Source organism: Schistocerca nitens, chromosome 10, assembly GCF_023898315.1.
Source record: "Schistocerca nitens isolate TAMUIC-IGC-003100 chromosome 10, iqSchNite1.1, whole genome shotgun sequence".
NCBI lineage: Eukaryota > Metazoa > Arthropoda > Insecta > Orthoptera > Acrididae > Schistocerca > Schistocerca nitens.
In genome coordinates, this window is record NC_064623.1 from 120639566 (window position 1) to 120653521 (window position 13956).

The 13956-nt window shown below is 40.6% G+C and overlaps 6 non-coding genes across 6 annotated transcripts; all 6 read left to right on the plus strand.

Moving 5' to 3' along the window:
* The first annotated feature begins 78 nt into the window (after positions 1-78).
* On the plus strand, positions 79-218 carry LOC126210841 (U4 spliceosomal RNA). Its single transcript, XR_007540809.1, has one exon. It is a non-coding gene; the product is annotated as a U4 spliceosomal RNA (small nuclear RNA).
* Positions 219-2541: 2323 nt separating this feature from the next.
* LOC126210842 (U4 spliceosomal RNA) lies at positions 2542-2681 on the plus strand. Its single transcript, XR_007540810.1, has one exon. It is a non-coding gene; the product is annotated as a U4 spliceosomal RNA (small nuclear RNA).
* Positions 2682-5003: 2322 nt separating this feature from the next.
* LOC126210843 (U4 spliceosomal RNA) lies at positions 5004-5143 on the plus strand. The gene has a single exon (XR_007540811.1). It is a non-coding gene; the product is annotated as a U4 spliceosomal RNA (small nuclear RNA).
* Positions 5144-7466: 2323 nt separating this feature from the next.
* On the plus strand, positions 7467-7606 carry LOC126210844 (U4 spliceosomal RNA). Its single transcript, XR_007540812.1, has one exon. It is a non-coding gene; the product is annotated as a U4 spliceosomal RNA (small nuclear RNA).
* Positions 7607-9928: 2322 nt separating this feature from the next.
* On the plus strand, positions 9929-10068 carry LOC126210847 (U4 spliceosomal RNA). The gene has a single exon (XR_007540813.1). It is a non-coding gene; the product is annotated as a U4 spliceosomal RNA (small nuclear RNA).
* Positions 10069-12390: 2322 nt separating this feature from the next.
* LOC126210848 (U4 spliceosomal RNA) lies at positions 12391-12530 on the plus strand. Its single transcript, XR_007540814.1, has one exon. It is a non-coding gene; the product is annotated as a U4 spliceosomal RNA (small nuclear RNA).
* Positions 12531-13956: the final 1426 nt, after the last annotated feature.

A 13956-nucleotide genomic window follows, 5' to 3' on the forward strand; every position in this document is an offset into this window, starting at 1 on the left:
GTATCAATGATGCAAGTACTTGTAGGTGTTTGGAACGAACGTCAGGTATAAATAGCAGTGCCAGGCGCTAGGTAGTTAATCTTTGCGCAGTGGCAATATCGTAACCAATGAAGTATAACTGAGGTGCGATTATTGCTAGTTGAAAACTTTTACCAATACCCCGCCAGAGAGATGTGAAATACCGTCTCTGTGGCAATTTTTGGCAACCCCTGAGGGGGTGTAAGTCTCATAGAAACAATGCTTCAAGCTGTGTTTATCTGTGTACTCATTCTGCACTTGTGGAAGTGTTTAGCTGATGGTTGTTAGGGACCATGTACACAGACCAGGCTGTGTTCACTGATGAATTGTGTACATGTCTTAGGCAGCTGGTGAGAAACATTCTCCTCAGTGCAAGATGTTGTGCAACTGCTATGTGTGAATAAAGATGTCAATGTGGACAGTTGAAATGTGGCTCTGTCTAGTGGCAATTCTTGCTCCATAGCATACTTGTGGTACACACATGCAGTGATTAGTGATAAATGTAGGATTTGACAAAACTTGTGTCAGAATTTAGGGGAGGAGACTAGGGCAGTACAGTGAGAGTTGGTGAGTGTGTGGGAGGCAGGTGTTGTACTTAATTCATTTTCACAGCACTGCCAGTGTTATAATTTGTGTTTGTGTCCTGATCATTAGATGCATGTTTGATCCTTTTTGGACACTGCTGTGTGTACACCTTGATAATTAGAACTTATGACCATGGAACTGCTGTTGATAATATTTGGCAATGAGTCTGTTGACTTGAGATGATTGATGTGTTAGGCTGCACAGTGCCTAGTAAGGGCACTCACATTGAGGACAGTGTCCTATCTGGTGTGTGTTACACGAAACAGGAAGAACTGTAATGTTGTGCAAGGCTTTGCCTCATTTTGAGAATACATACATGTGCTGTAGTGTGCAGAGCAGAGGGATTGAAAGAAAGGTAAGGGCTAGTAGCTATTTGGATGGTAACTAATGCAGTCCCTGATGTTGAGGTTTTGTTGAACCTTTATGTAGCTTACATGTTTCATCTAAAGGCTACTGGTGGAAAATCTCCTTCATGCAGTGATAACAGTGATTGTGCAGTAGAATTTGGTGGGCTGCAGCCATGGCATTTCCATTTTGAACAGTGTGATTAGTGCATTTCTTGGTGTATTCGTTGAACTGTAGATTTACTGTGTAAATGTGACACATAATACAGTGTGATAGTTTAAATGGGATGGTGAGCTTAATGATGGTCCAGTGTGCTATGAGAATGTATTGCATGTGGAATACTGAAGAGAGGGAACCAGTGCTTGTGGGGTACATTTTGTGACTGTATCTGTGAATATAAATCAAAGAATGCAATGAAACATACAGTGGTAGAGCAAGTGTAGGTGAGAATTGTAGCAGGAGTCGTGCATTTTTTTTTTTTTTTTTTTTTTTTTTTTTGTGAGCGGAACTAGTTGGCTTGTCATGGCTCATTCTTTCTGTCTCTCTTCATTAGAGAATACGACTCTTCCTATATGCAAGGTGAGCAAAATTTGCTGCCTACTATAGCACAAATGGACCCATAGAAAATGTCTTATTGTTTGGATCTGTTATGAATGGTTGGCACTCGAGATACTATTTAGCACACATTCAGATATTTTCATTTTTGTCAGGCAATATATTAGCTGGGGCCAATGAGACAGCAGGCGGGTTTGGATACTGTTAGCTTTCTATGATTCTTCTTGGACAAGAACATAAACAACAGTAGAGGAGTCCAAAATATATATTTTTGTGCAGGTTGTTTGGCGCAATGTGGAATAAGCGTGTATCTTGTATATTTAAGACTGCAGCACATGTTCCCAGCGCTATGAAGCAATTTACTGACTGATTTCTAGTTGTACTTTCCTGCAAGGTAAACTCATTTCAACAACTTAACCCAGCTACATGAGAGGATTTGTAAATCTCATTTCATTGTGTTTCCAGGGTGCCTACTCTGTTACACAAATATTTCACCCATCGACATTAATCAATTTCACGGCATGATTCGAGTAAAACTAGCATTTTATTGCTCAGTACGTCAAACAGCTTTTGCTGAGAAGTGTATGGTTTGTTAAGTTAATGTAAATGCAGCTGGCAGTTTTCTTGGTGTCTAGTACTAACCAGCGGCCACAAAATAACAAAATCTAACGATGAGTCTTAATGGGTGTGCCGGTATCTGCTAAATGAGGTTGTGCTACTTTCGTCCATGTGGGGCTAGGCGAGTGAGCAGTAGCGCGCCTGACGGTCAAGGGGAGAACTACTGTGCAGTTTTGAGCGTTTAAGATGGCGGTGAGTGGGCGTGTAAGCAACTATTAGACACAAGCAGCAAAGAACAGAAATTCTGCCTCTAATAAAATGTATTTTACTGTATTTTCTTCTGTATATTTCTGTATTTGTTTCCCCCAATGGAACTTGAGTAGTGTAAGGTAATACTGATAGGTATCAATGATGCAAGTACTTGTAGGTGTTTGGAACGAACGTCAGGTATAAATAGCAGTGCCAGGCGCTAGGTAGTTAATCTTTGCGCAGTGGCAATATCGTAACCAATGAAGTATAACTGAGGTGCGATTATTGCTAGTTGAAAACTTTTACCAATACCCCGCCAGAGAGATGTGAAATACCGTCTCTGTGGCAATTTTTGGCAACCCCTGAGGGGGTGTAAGTCTCATAGAAACAATGCTTCAAGCTGTGTTTATCTGTGTACTCATTCTGCACTTGTGGAAGTGTTTAGCTGATGGTTGTTAGGGACCATGTACACAGACCAGGCTGTGTTCACTGATGAATTGTGTACATGTCTTAGGCAGCTGGTGAGAAACATTCTCCTCAGTGCAAGATGTTGTGCAACTGCTATGTGTGAATAAAGATGTCAATGTGGACAGTTGAAATGTGGCTCTGTCTAGTGGCAATTCTTGCTCCATAGCATACTTGTGGTACACACATGCAGTGATTAGTGATAAATGTAGGATTTGACAAAACTTGTGTCAGAATTTAGGGGAGGAGACTAGGGCAGTACAGTGAGAGTTGGTGAGTGTGTGGGAGGCAGGTGTTGTACTTAATTCATTTTCACAGCACTGCCAGTGTTATAATTTGTGTTTGTGTCCTGATCATTAGATGCATGTTTGATCCTTTTTGGACACTGCTGTGTGTACACCTTGATAATTAGAACTTATGACCATGGAACTGCTGTTGATAATATTTGGCAATGAGTCTGTTGACTTGAGATGATTGATGTGTTAGGCTGCACAGTGCCTAGTAAGGGCACTCACATTGAGGACAGTGTCCTATCTGGTGTGTGTTACACGAAACAGGAAGAACTGTAATGTTGTGCAAGGCTTTGCCTCATTTTGAGAATACATACATGTGCTGTAGTGTGCAGAGCAGAGGGATTGAAAGAAAGGTAAGGGCTAGTAGCTATTTGGATGGTAACTAATGCAGTCCCTGATGTTGAGGTTTTGTTGAACCTTTATGTAGCTTACATGTTTCATCTAAAGGCTACTGGTGGAAAATCTCCTTCATGCAGTGATAACAGTGATTGTGCAGTAGAATTTGGTGGGCTGCAGCCATGGCATTTCCATTTTGAGCAGTGTGATTAGTGCATTTCTTGGTGTATTCGTTGAACTGTAGATTTACTGTGTAAATGTGACACATAATACAGTGTGATAGTTTAAATGGGATGGTGAGCTTAATGATGGTCCAGTGTGCTATGAGAATGTATTGCATGTGGAATACTGAAGAGAGGGAACCAGTGCTTGTGGGGTACATTTTGTGACTGTATCTGTGAATATAAATCAAAGAATGCAATGAAACATACAGTGGTAGAGCAAGTGTAGGTGAGAATTGTAGCAGGAGTCGTGCATTTTTTTTTTTTTTTTTTTTTTTTTTTTGTGAGCGGAACTAGTTGGCTTGTCATGGCTCATTCTTTCTGTCTCTCTTCATTAGAGAATACGACTCTTCCTATATGCAAGGTGAGCAAAATTTGCTGCCTACTATAGCACAAATGGACCCATAGAAAATGTCTTATTGTTTGGATCTGTTATGAATGGTTGGCACTCGAGATACTATTTAGCACACATTCAGATATTTTCATTTTTGTCAGGCAATATATTAGCTGGGGCCAATGAGACAGCAGGCGGGTTTGGATACTGTTAGCTTTCTATGATTCTTCTTGGACAAGAACATAAACAACAGTAGAGGAGTCCAAAATATATATTTTTGTGCAGGTTGTTTGGCGCAATGTGGAATAAGCGTGTATCTTGTATATTTAAGACTGCAGCACATGTTCCCAGCGCTATGAAGCAATTTACTGACTGATTTCTAGTTGTACTTTCCTGCAAGGTAAACTCATTTCAACAACTTAACCCAGCTACATGAGAGGATTTGTAAATCTCATTTCATTGTGTTTCCAGGGTGCCTACTCTGTTACACAAATATTTCACCCATCGACATTAATCAATTTCACGGCATGATTCGAGTAAAACTAGCATTTTATTGCTCAGTACGTCAAACAGCTTTTGCTGAGAAGTGTATGGTTTGTTAAGTTAATGTAAATGCAGCTGGCAGTTTTCTTGGTGTCTAGTACTAACCAGCGGCCACAAAATAACAAAATCTAACGATGAGTCTTAATGGGTGTGCCGGTATCTGCTAAATGAGGTTGTGCTACTTTCGTCCATGTGGGGCTAGGCGAGTGAGCAGTAGCGCGCCTGACGGTCAAGGGGAGAACTACTGTGCAGTTTTGAGCGTTTAAGATGGCGGTGAGTGGGCGTGTAAGCAACTATTAGACACAAGCAGCAAAGAACAGAAATTCTGCCTCTAATAAAATGTATTTTACTGTATTTTCTTCTGTATATTTCTGTATTTGTTTCCCCCAATGGAACTTGAGTAGTGTAAGGTAATACTGATAGGTATCAATGATGCAAGTACTTGTAGGTGTTTGGAACGAACGTCAGGTATAAATAGCAGTGCCAGGCGCTAGGTAGTTAATCTTTGCGCAGTGGCAATATCGTAACCAATGAAGTATAACTGAGGTGCGATTATTGCTAGTTGAAAACTTTTACCAATACCCCGCCAGAGAGATGTGAAATACCGTCTCTGTGGCAATTTTTGGCAACCCCTGAGGGGGTGTAAGTCTCATAGAAACAATGCTTCAAGCTGTGTTTATCTGTGTACTCATTCTGCACTTGTGGAAGTGTTTAGCTGATGGTTGTTAGGGACCATGTACACAGACCAGGCTGTGTTCACTGATGAATTGTGTACATGTCTTAGGCAGCTGGTGAGAAACATTCTCCTCAGTGCAAGATGTTGTGCAACTGCTATGTGTGAATAAAGATGTCAATGTGGACAGTTGAAATGTGGCTCTGTCTAGTGGCAATTCTTGCTCCATAGCATACTTGTGGTACACACATGCAGTGATTAGTGATAAATGTAGGATTTGACAAAACTTGTGTCAGAATTTAGGGGAGGAGACTAGGGCAGTACAGTGAGAGTTGGTGAGTGTGTGGGAGGCAGGTGTTGTACTTAATTCATTTTCACAGCACTGCCAGTGTTATAATTTGTGTTTGTGTCCTGATCATTAGATGCATGTTTGATCCTTTTTGGACACTGCTGTGTGTACACCTTGATAATTAGAACTTATGACCATGGAACTGCTGTTGATAATATTTGGCAATGAGTCTGTTGACTTGAGATGATTGATGTGTTAGGCTGCACAGTGCCTAGTAAGGGCACTCACATTGAGGACAGTGTCCTATCTGGTGTGTGTTACACGAAACAGGAAGAACTGTAATGTTGTGCAAGGCTTTGCCTCATTTTGAGAATACATACATGTGCTGTAGTGTGCAGAGCAGAGGGATTGAAAGAAAGGTAAGGGCTAGTAGCTATTTGGATGGTAACTAATGCAGTCCCTGATGTTGAGGTTTTGTTGAACCTTTATGTAGCTTACATGTTTCATCTAAAGGCTACTGGTGGAAAATCTCCTTCATGCAGTGATAACAGTGATTGTGCAGTAGAATTTGGTGGGCTGCAGCCATGGCATTTCCATTTTGAGCAGTGTGATTAGTGCATTTCTTGGTGTATTCGTTGAACTGTAGATTTACTGTGTAAATGTGACACATAATACAGTGTGATAGTTTAAATGGGATGGTGAGCTTAATGATGGTCCAGTGTGCTATGAGAATGTATTGCATGTGGAATACTGAAGAGAGGGAACCAGTGCTTGTGGGGTACATTTTGTGACTGTATCTGTGAATATAAATCAAAGAATGCAATGAAACATACAGTGGTAGAGCAAGTGTAGGTGAGAATTGTAGCAGGAGTCGTGCATTTTTTTTTTTTTTTTTTTTTTTTTTTTTGTGAGCGGAACTAGTTGGCTTGTCATGGCTCATTCTTTCTGTCTCTCTTCATTAGAGAATACGACTCTTCCTATATGCAAGGTGAGCAAAATTTGCTGCCTACTATAGCACAAATGGACCCATAGAAAATGTCTTATTGTTTGGATCTGTTATGAATGGTTGGCACTCGAGATACTATTTAGCACACATTCAGATATTTTCATTTTTGTCAGGCAATATATTAGCTGGGGCCAATGAGACAGCAGGCGGGTTTGGATACTGTTAGCTTTCTATGATTCTTCTTGGACAAGAACATAAACAACAGTAGAGGAGTCCAAAATATATATTTTTGTGCAGGTTGTTTGGCGCAATGTGGAATAAGCGTGTATCTTGTATATTTAAGACTGCAGCACATGTTCCCAGCGCTATGAAGCAATTTACTGACTGATTTCTAGTTGTACTTTCCTGCAAGGTAAACTCATTTCAACAACTTAACCCAGCTACATGAGAGGATTTGTAAATCTCATTTCATTGTGTTTCCAGGGTGCCTACTCTGTTACACAAATATTTCACCCATCGACATTAATCAATTTCACGGCATGATTCGAGTAAAACTAGCATTTTATTGCTCAGTACGTCAAACAGCTTTTGCTGAGAAGTGTATGGTTTGTTAAGTTAATGTAAATGCAGCTGGCAGTTTTCTTGGTGTCTAGTACTAACCAGCGGCCACAAAATAACAAAATCTAACGATGAGTCTTAATGGGTGTGCCGGTATCTGCTAAATGAGGTTGTGCTACTTTCGTCCATGTGGGGCTAGGCGAGTGAGCAGTAGCGCGCCTGACGGTCAAGGGGAGAACTACTGTGCAGTTTTGAGCGTTTAAGATGGCGGTGAGTGGGCGTGTAAGCAACTATTAGACACAAGCAGCAAAGAACAGAAATTCTGCCTCTAATAAAATGTATTTTACTGTATTTTCTTCTGTATATTTCTGTATTTGTTTCCCCCAATGGAACTTGAGTAGTGTAAGGTAATACTGATAGGTATCAATGATGCAAGTACTTGTAGGTGTTTGGAACGAACGTCAGGTATAAATAGCAGTGCCAGGCGCTAGGTAGTTAATCTTTGCGCAGTGGCAATATCGTAACCAATGAAGTATAACTGAGGTGCGATTATTGCTAGTTGAAAACTTTTACCAATACCCCGCCAGAGAGATGTGAAATACCGTCTCTGTGGCAATTTTTGGCAACCCCTGAGGGGGTGTAAGTCTCATAGAAACAATGCTTCAAGCTGTGTTTATCTGTGTACTCATTCTGCACTTGTGGAAGTGTTTAGCTGATGGTTGTTAGGGACCATGTACACAGACCAGGCTGTGTTCACTGATGAATTGTGTACATGTCTTAGGCAGCTGGTGAGAAACATTCTCCTCAGTGCAAGATGTTGTGCAACTGCTATGTGTGAATAAAGATGTCAATGTGGACAGTTGAAATGTGGCTCTGTCTAGTGGCAATTCTTGCTCCATAGCATACTTGTGGTACACACATGCAGTGATTAGTGATAAATGTAGGATTTGACAAAACTTGTGTCAGAATTTAGGGGAGGAGACTAGGGCAGTACAGTGAGAGTTGGTGAGTGTGTGGGAGGCAGGTGTTGTACTTAATTCATTTTCACAGCACTGCCAGTGTTATAATTTGTGTTTGTGTCCTGATCATTAGATGCATGTTTGATCCTTTTTGGACACTGCTGTGTGTACACCTTGATAATTAGAACTTATGACCATGGAACTGCTGTTGATAATATTTGGCAATGAGTCTGTTGACTTGAGATGATTGATGTGTTAGGCTGCACAGTGCCTAGTAAGGGCACTCACATTGAGGACAGTGTCCTATCTGGTGTGTGTTACACGAAACAGGAAGAACTGTAATGTTGTGCAAGGCTTTGCCTCATTTTGAGAATACATACATGTGCTGTAGTGTGCAGAGCAGAGGGATTGAAAGAAAGGTAAGGGCTAGTAGCTATTTGGATGGTAACTAATGCAGTCCCTGATGTTGAGGTTTTGTTGAACCTTTATGTAGCTTACATGTTTCATCTAAAGGCTACTGGTGGAAAATCTCCTTCATGCAGTGATAACAGTGATTGTGCAGTAGAATTTGGTGGGCTGCAGCCATGGCATTTCCATTTTGAACAGTGTGATTAGTGCATTTCTTGGTGTATTCGTTGAACTGTAGATTTACTGTGTAAATGTGACACATAATACAGTGTGATAGTTTAAATGGGATGGTGAGCTTAATGATGGTCCAGTGTGCTATGAGAATGTATTGCATGTGGAATACTGAAGAGAGGGAACCAGTGCTTGTGGGGTACATTTTGTGACTGTATCTGTGAATATAAATCAAAGAATGCAATGAAACATACAGTGGTAGAGCAAGTGTAGGTGAGAATTGTAGCAGGAGTCGTGCATTTTTTTTTTTTTTTTTTTTTTTTTTTTGTGAGCGGAACTAGTTGGCTTGTCATGGCTCATTCTTTCTGTCTCTCTTCATTAGAGAATACGACTCTTCCTATATGCAAGGTGAGCAAAATTTGCTGCCTACTATAGCACAAATGGACCCATAGAAAATGTCTTATTGTTTGGATCTGTTATGAATGGTTGGCACTCGAGATACTATTTAGCACACATTCAGATATTTTCATTTTTGTCAGGCAATATATTAGCTGGGGCCAATGAGACAGCAGGCGGGTTTGGATACTGTTAGCTTTCTATGATTCTTCTTGGACAAGAACATAAACAACAGTAGAGGAGTCCAAAATATATATTTTTGTGCAGGTTGTTTGGCGCAATGTGGAATAAGCGTGTATCTTGTATATTTAAGACTGCAGCACATGTTCCCAGCGCTATGAAGCAATTTACTGACTGATTTCTAGTTGTACTTTCCTGCAAGGTAAACTCATTTCAACAACTTAACCCAGCTACATGAGAGGATTTGTAAATCTCATTTCATTGTGTTTCCAGGGTGCCTACTCTGTTACACAAATATTTCACCCATCGACATTAATCAATTTCACGGCATGATTCGAGTAAAACTAGCATTTTATTGCTCAGTACGTCAAACAGCTTTTGCTGAGAAGTGTATGGTTTGTTAAGTTAATGTAAATGCAGCTGGCAGTTTTCTTGGTGTCTAGTACTAACCAGCGGCCACAAAATAACAAAATCTAACGATGAGTCTTAATGGGTGTGCCGGTATCTGCTAAATGAGGTTGTGCTACTTTCGTCCATGTGGGGCTAGGCGAGTGAGCAGTAGCGCGCCTGACGGTCAAGGGGAGAACTACTGTGCAGTTTTGAGCGTTTAAGATGGCGGTGAGTGGGCGTGTAAGCAACTATTAGACACAAGCAGCAAAGAACAGAAATTCTGCCTCTAATAAAATGTATTTTACTGTATTTTCTTCTGTATATTTCTGTATTTGTTTCCCCCAATGGAACTTGAGTAGTGTAAGGTAATACTGATAGGTATCAATGATGCAAGTACTTGTAGGTGTTTGGAACGAACGTCAGGTATAAATAGCAGTGCCAGGCGCTAGGTAGTTAATCTTTGCGCAGTGGCAATATCGTAACCAATGAAGTATAACTGAGGTGCGATTATTGCTAGTTGAAAACTTTTACCAATACCCCGCCAGAGAGATGTGAAATACCGTCTCTGTGGCAATTTTTGGCAACCCCTGAGGGGGTGTAAGTCTCATAGAAACAATGCTTCAAGCTGTGTTTATCTGTGTACTCATTCTGCACTTGTGGAAGTGTTTAGCTGATGGTTGTTAGGGACCATGTACACAGACCAGGCTGTGTTCACTGATGAATTGTGTACATGTCTTAGGCAGCTGGTGAGAAACATTCTCCTCAGTGCAAGATGTTGTGCAACTGCTATGTGTGAATAAAGATGTCAATGTGGACAGTTGAAATGTGGCTCTGTCTAGTGGCAATTCTTGCTCCATAGCATACTTGTGGTACACACATGCAGTGATTAGTGATAAATGTAGGATTTGACAAAACTTGTGTCAGAATTTAGGGGAGGAGACTAGGGCAGTACAGTGAGAGTTGGTGAGTGTGTGGGAGGCAGGTGTTGTACTTAATTCATTTTCACAGCACTGCCAGTGTTATAATTTGTGTTTGTGTCCTGATCATTAGATGCATGTTTGATCCTTTTTGGACACTGCTGTGTGTACACCTTGATAATTAGAACTTATGACCATGGAACTGCTGTTGATAATATTTGGCAATGAGTCTGTTGACTTGAGATGATTGATGTGTTAGGCTGCACAGTGCCTAGTAAGGGCACTCACATTGAGGACAGTGTCCTATCTGGTGTGTGTTACACGAAACAGGAAGAACTGTAATGTTGTGCAAGGCTTTGCCTCATTTTGAGAATACATACATGTGCTGTAGTGTGCAGAGCAGAGGGATTGAAAGAAAGGTAAGGGCTAGTAGCTATTTGGATGGTAACTAATGCAGTCCCTGATGTTGAGGTTTTGTTGAACCTTTATGTAGCTTACATGTTTCATCTAAAGGCTACTGGTGGAAAATCTCCTTCATGCAGTGATAACAGTGATTGTGCAGTAGAATTTGGTGGGCTGCAGCCATGGCATTTCCATTTTGAACAGTGTGATTAGTGCATTTCTTGGTGTATTCGTTGAACTGTAGATTTACTGTGTAAATGTGACACATAATACAGTGTGATAGTTTAAATGGGATGGTGAGCTTAATGATGGTCCAGTGTGCTATGAGAATGTATTGCATGTGGAATACTGAAGAGAGGGAACCAGTGCTTGTGGGGTACATTTTGTGACTGTATCTGTGAATATAAATCAAAGAATGCAATGAAACATACAGTGGTAGAGCAAGTGTAGGTGAGAATTGTAGCAGGAGTCGTGCATTTTTTTTTTTTTTTTTTTTTTTTTTTTGTGAGCGGAACTAGTTGGCTTGTCATGGCTCATTCTTTCTGTCTCTCTTCATTAGAGAATACGACTCTTCCTATATGCAAGGTGAGCAAAATTTGCTGCCTACTATAGCACAAATGGACCCATAGAAAATGTCTTATTGTTTGGATCTGTTATGAATGGTTGGCACTCGAGATACTATTTAGCACACATTCAGATATTTTCATTTTTGTCAGGCAATATATTAGCTGGGGCCAATGAGACAGCAGGCGGGTTTGGATACTGTTAGCTTTCTATGATTCTTCTTGGACAAGAACATAAACAACAGTAGAGGAGTCCAAAATATATATTTTTGTGCAGGTTGTTTGGCGCAATGTGGAATAAGCGTGTATCTTGTATATTTAAGACTGCAGCACATGTTCCCAGCGCTATGAAGCAATTTACTGACTGATTTCTAGTTGTACTTTCCTGCAAGGTAAACTCATTTCAACAACTTAACCCAGCTACATGAGAGGATTTGTAAATCTCATTTCATTGTGTTTCCAGGGTGCCTACTCTGTTACACAAATATTTCACCCATCGACATTAATCAATTTCACGGCATGATTCGAGTAAAACTAGCATTTTATTGCTCAGTACGTCAAACAGCTTTTGCTGAGAAGTGTATGGTTTGTTAAGTTAATGTAAATGCAGCTGGCAGTTTTCTTGGTGTCTAGTACTAACCAGCGGCCACAAAATAACAAAATCTAACGATGAGTCTTAATGGGTGTGCCGGTATCTGCTAAATGAGGTTGTGCTACTTTCGTCCATGTGGGGCTAGGCGAGTGAGCAGTAGCGCGCCTGACGGTCAAGGGGAGAACTACTGTGCAGTTTTGAGCGTTTAAGATGGCGGTGAGTGGGCGTGTAAGCAACTATTAGACACAAGCAGCAAAGAACAGAAATTCTGCCTCTAATAAAATGTATTTTACTGTATTTTCTTCTGTATATTTCTGTATTTGTTTCCCCCAATGGAACTTGAGTAGTGTAAGGTAATACTGATAGGTATCAATGATGCAAGTACTTGTAGGTGTTTGGAACGAACGTCAGGTATAAATAGCAGTGCCAGGCGCTAGGTAGTTAATCTTTGCGCAGTGGCAATATCGTAACCAATGAAGTATAACTGAGGTGCGATTATTGCTAGTTGAAAACTTTTACCAATACCCCGCCAGAGAGATGTGAAATACCGTCTCTGTGGCAATTTTTGGCAACCCCTGAGGGGGTGTAAGTCTCATAGAAACAATGCTTCAAGCTGTGTTTATCTGTGTACTCATTCTGCACTTGTGGAAGTGTTTAGCTGATGGTTGTTAGGGACCATGTACACAGACCAGGCTGTGTTCACTGATGAATTGTGTACATGTCTTAGGCAGCTGGTGAGAAACATTCTCCTCAGTGCAAGATGTTGTGCAACTGCTATGTGTGAATAAAGATGTCAATGTGGACAGTTGAAATGTGGCTCTGTCTAGTGGCAATTCTTGCTCCATAGCATACTTGTGGTACACACATGCAGTGATTAGTGATAAATGTAGGATTTGACAAAACTTGTGTCAGAATTTAGGGGAGGAGACTAGGGCAGTACAGTGAGAGTTGGTGAGTGTGTGGGAGGCAGGTGTTGTACTTAATTCATTTTCACAGCACTGCCAGTGTTATAATTTGTGTTTGTGTCCTGATCATTAGATGCATGTTTGATCCTTTTTGGACACTGCTGTGTGTACACCTTGATAATTAGAACTTATGACCATGGAACTGCTGTTGATAATATTTGGCAATGAGTCTGTTGACTTGAGATGATTGATGTGTTAGGCTGCACAGTGCCTAGTAAGGGCACTCACATTGAGGACAGTGTCCTATCTGGTGTGTGTTACACGAAACAGGAAGAACTGTAATGTTGTGCAAGGCTTTGCCTCATTTTGAGAATACATACATGTGCTGTAGTGTGCAGAGCAGAGGGATTGAAAGAAAGGTAAGGGCTAGTAGCTATTTGGATGGTAACTAATGCAGTCCCTGATGTTGAGGTTTTGTTGAACCTTTATGTAGCTTACATGTTTCATCTAAAGGCTACTGGTGGAAAATCTCCTTCATGCAGTGATAACAGTGATTGTGCAGTAGAATTTGGTGGGCTGCAGCCATGGCATTTCCATTTTGAACAGTGTGATTAGTGCATTTCTTGGTGTATTCGTTGAACTGTAGATTTACTGTGTAAATGTGACACATAATACAGTGTGATAGTTTAAATGGGATGGTGAGCTTAATGATGGTCCAGTGTGCTATGAGAATGTATTGCATGTGGAATACTGAAGAGAGGGAACCAGTGCTTGTGGGGTACATTTTGTGACTGTATCTGTGAATATAAATCAAAGAATGCAATGAAACATACAGTGGTAGAGCAAGTGTAGGTGAGAATTGTAGCAGGAGTCGTGCATTTTTTTTTTTTTTTTTTTTTTTTTTGTGAGCGGAACTAGTTGGCTTGTCATGGCTCATTCTTTCTGTCTCTCTTCATTAGAGAATACGACTCTTCCTATATGCAAGGTGAGCAAAATTTGCTGCCTACTATAGCACAAATGGACCCATAGAAAATGTCTTATTGTTTGGATCTGTTATGAATGGTTGGCACTCGAGATACTATTTAGCACACATTCAGATATTTTC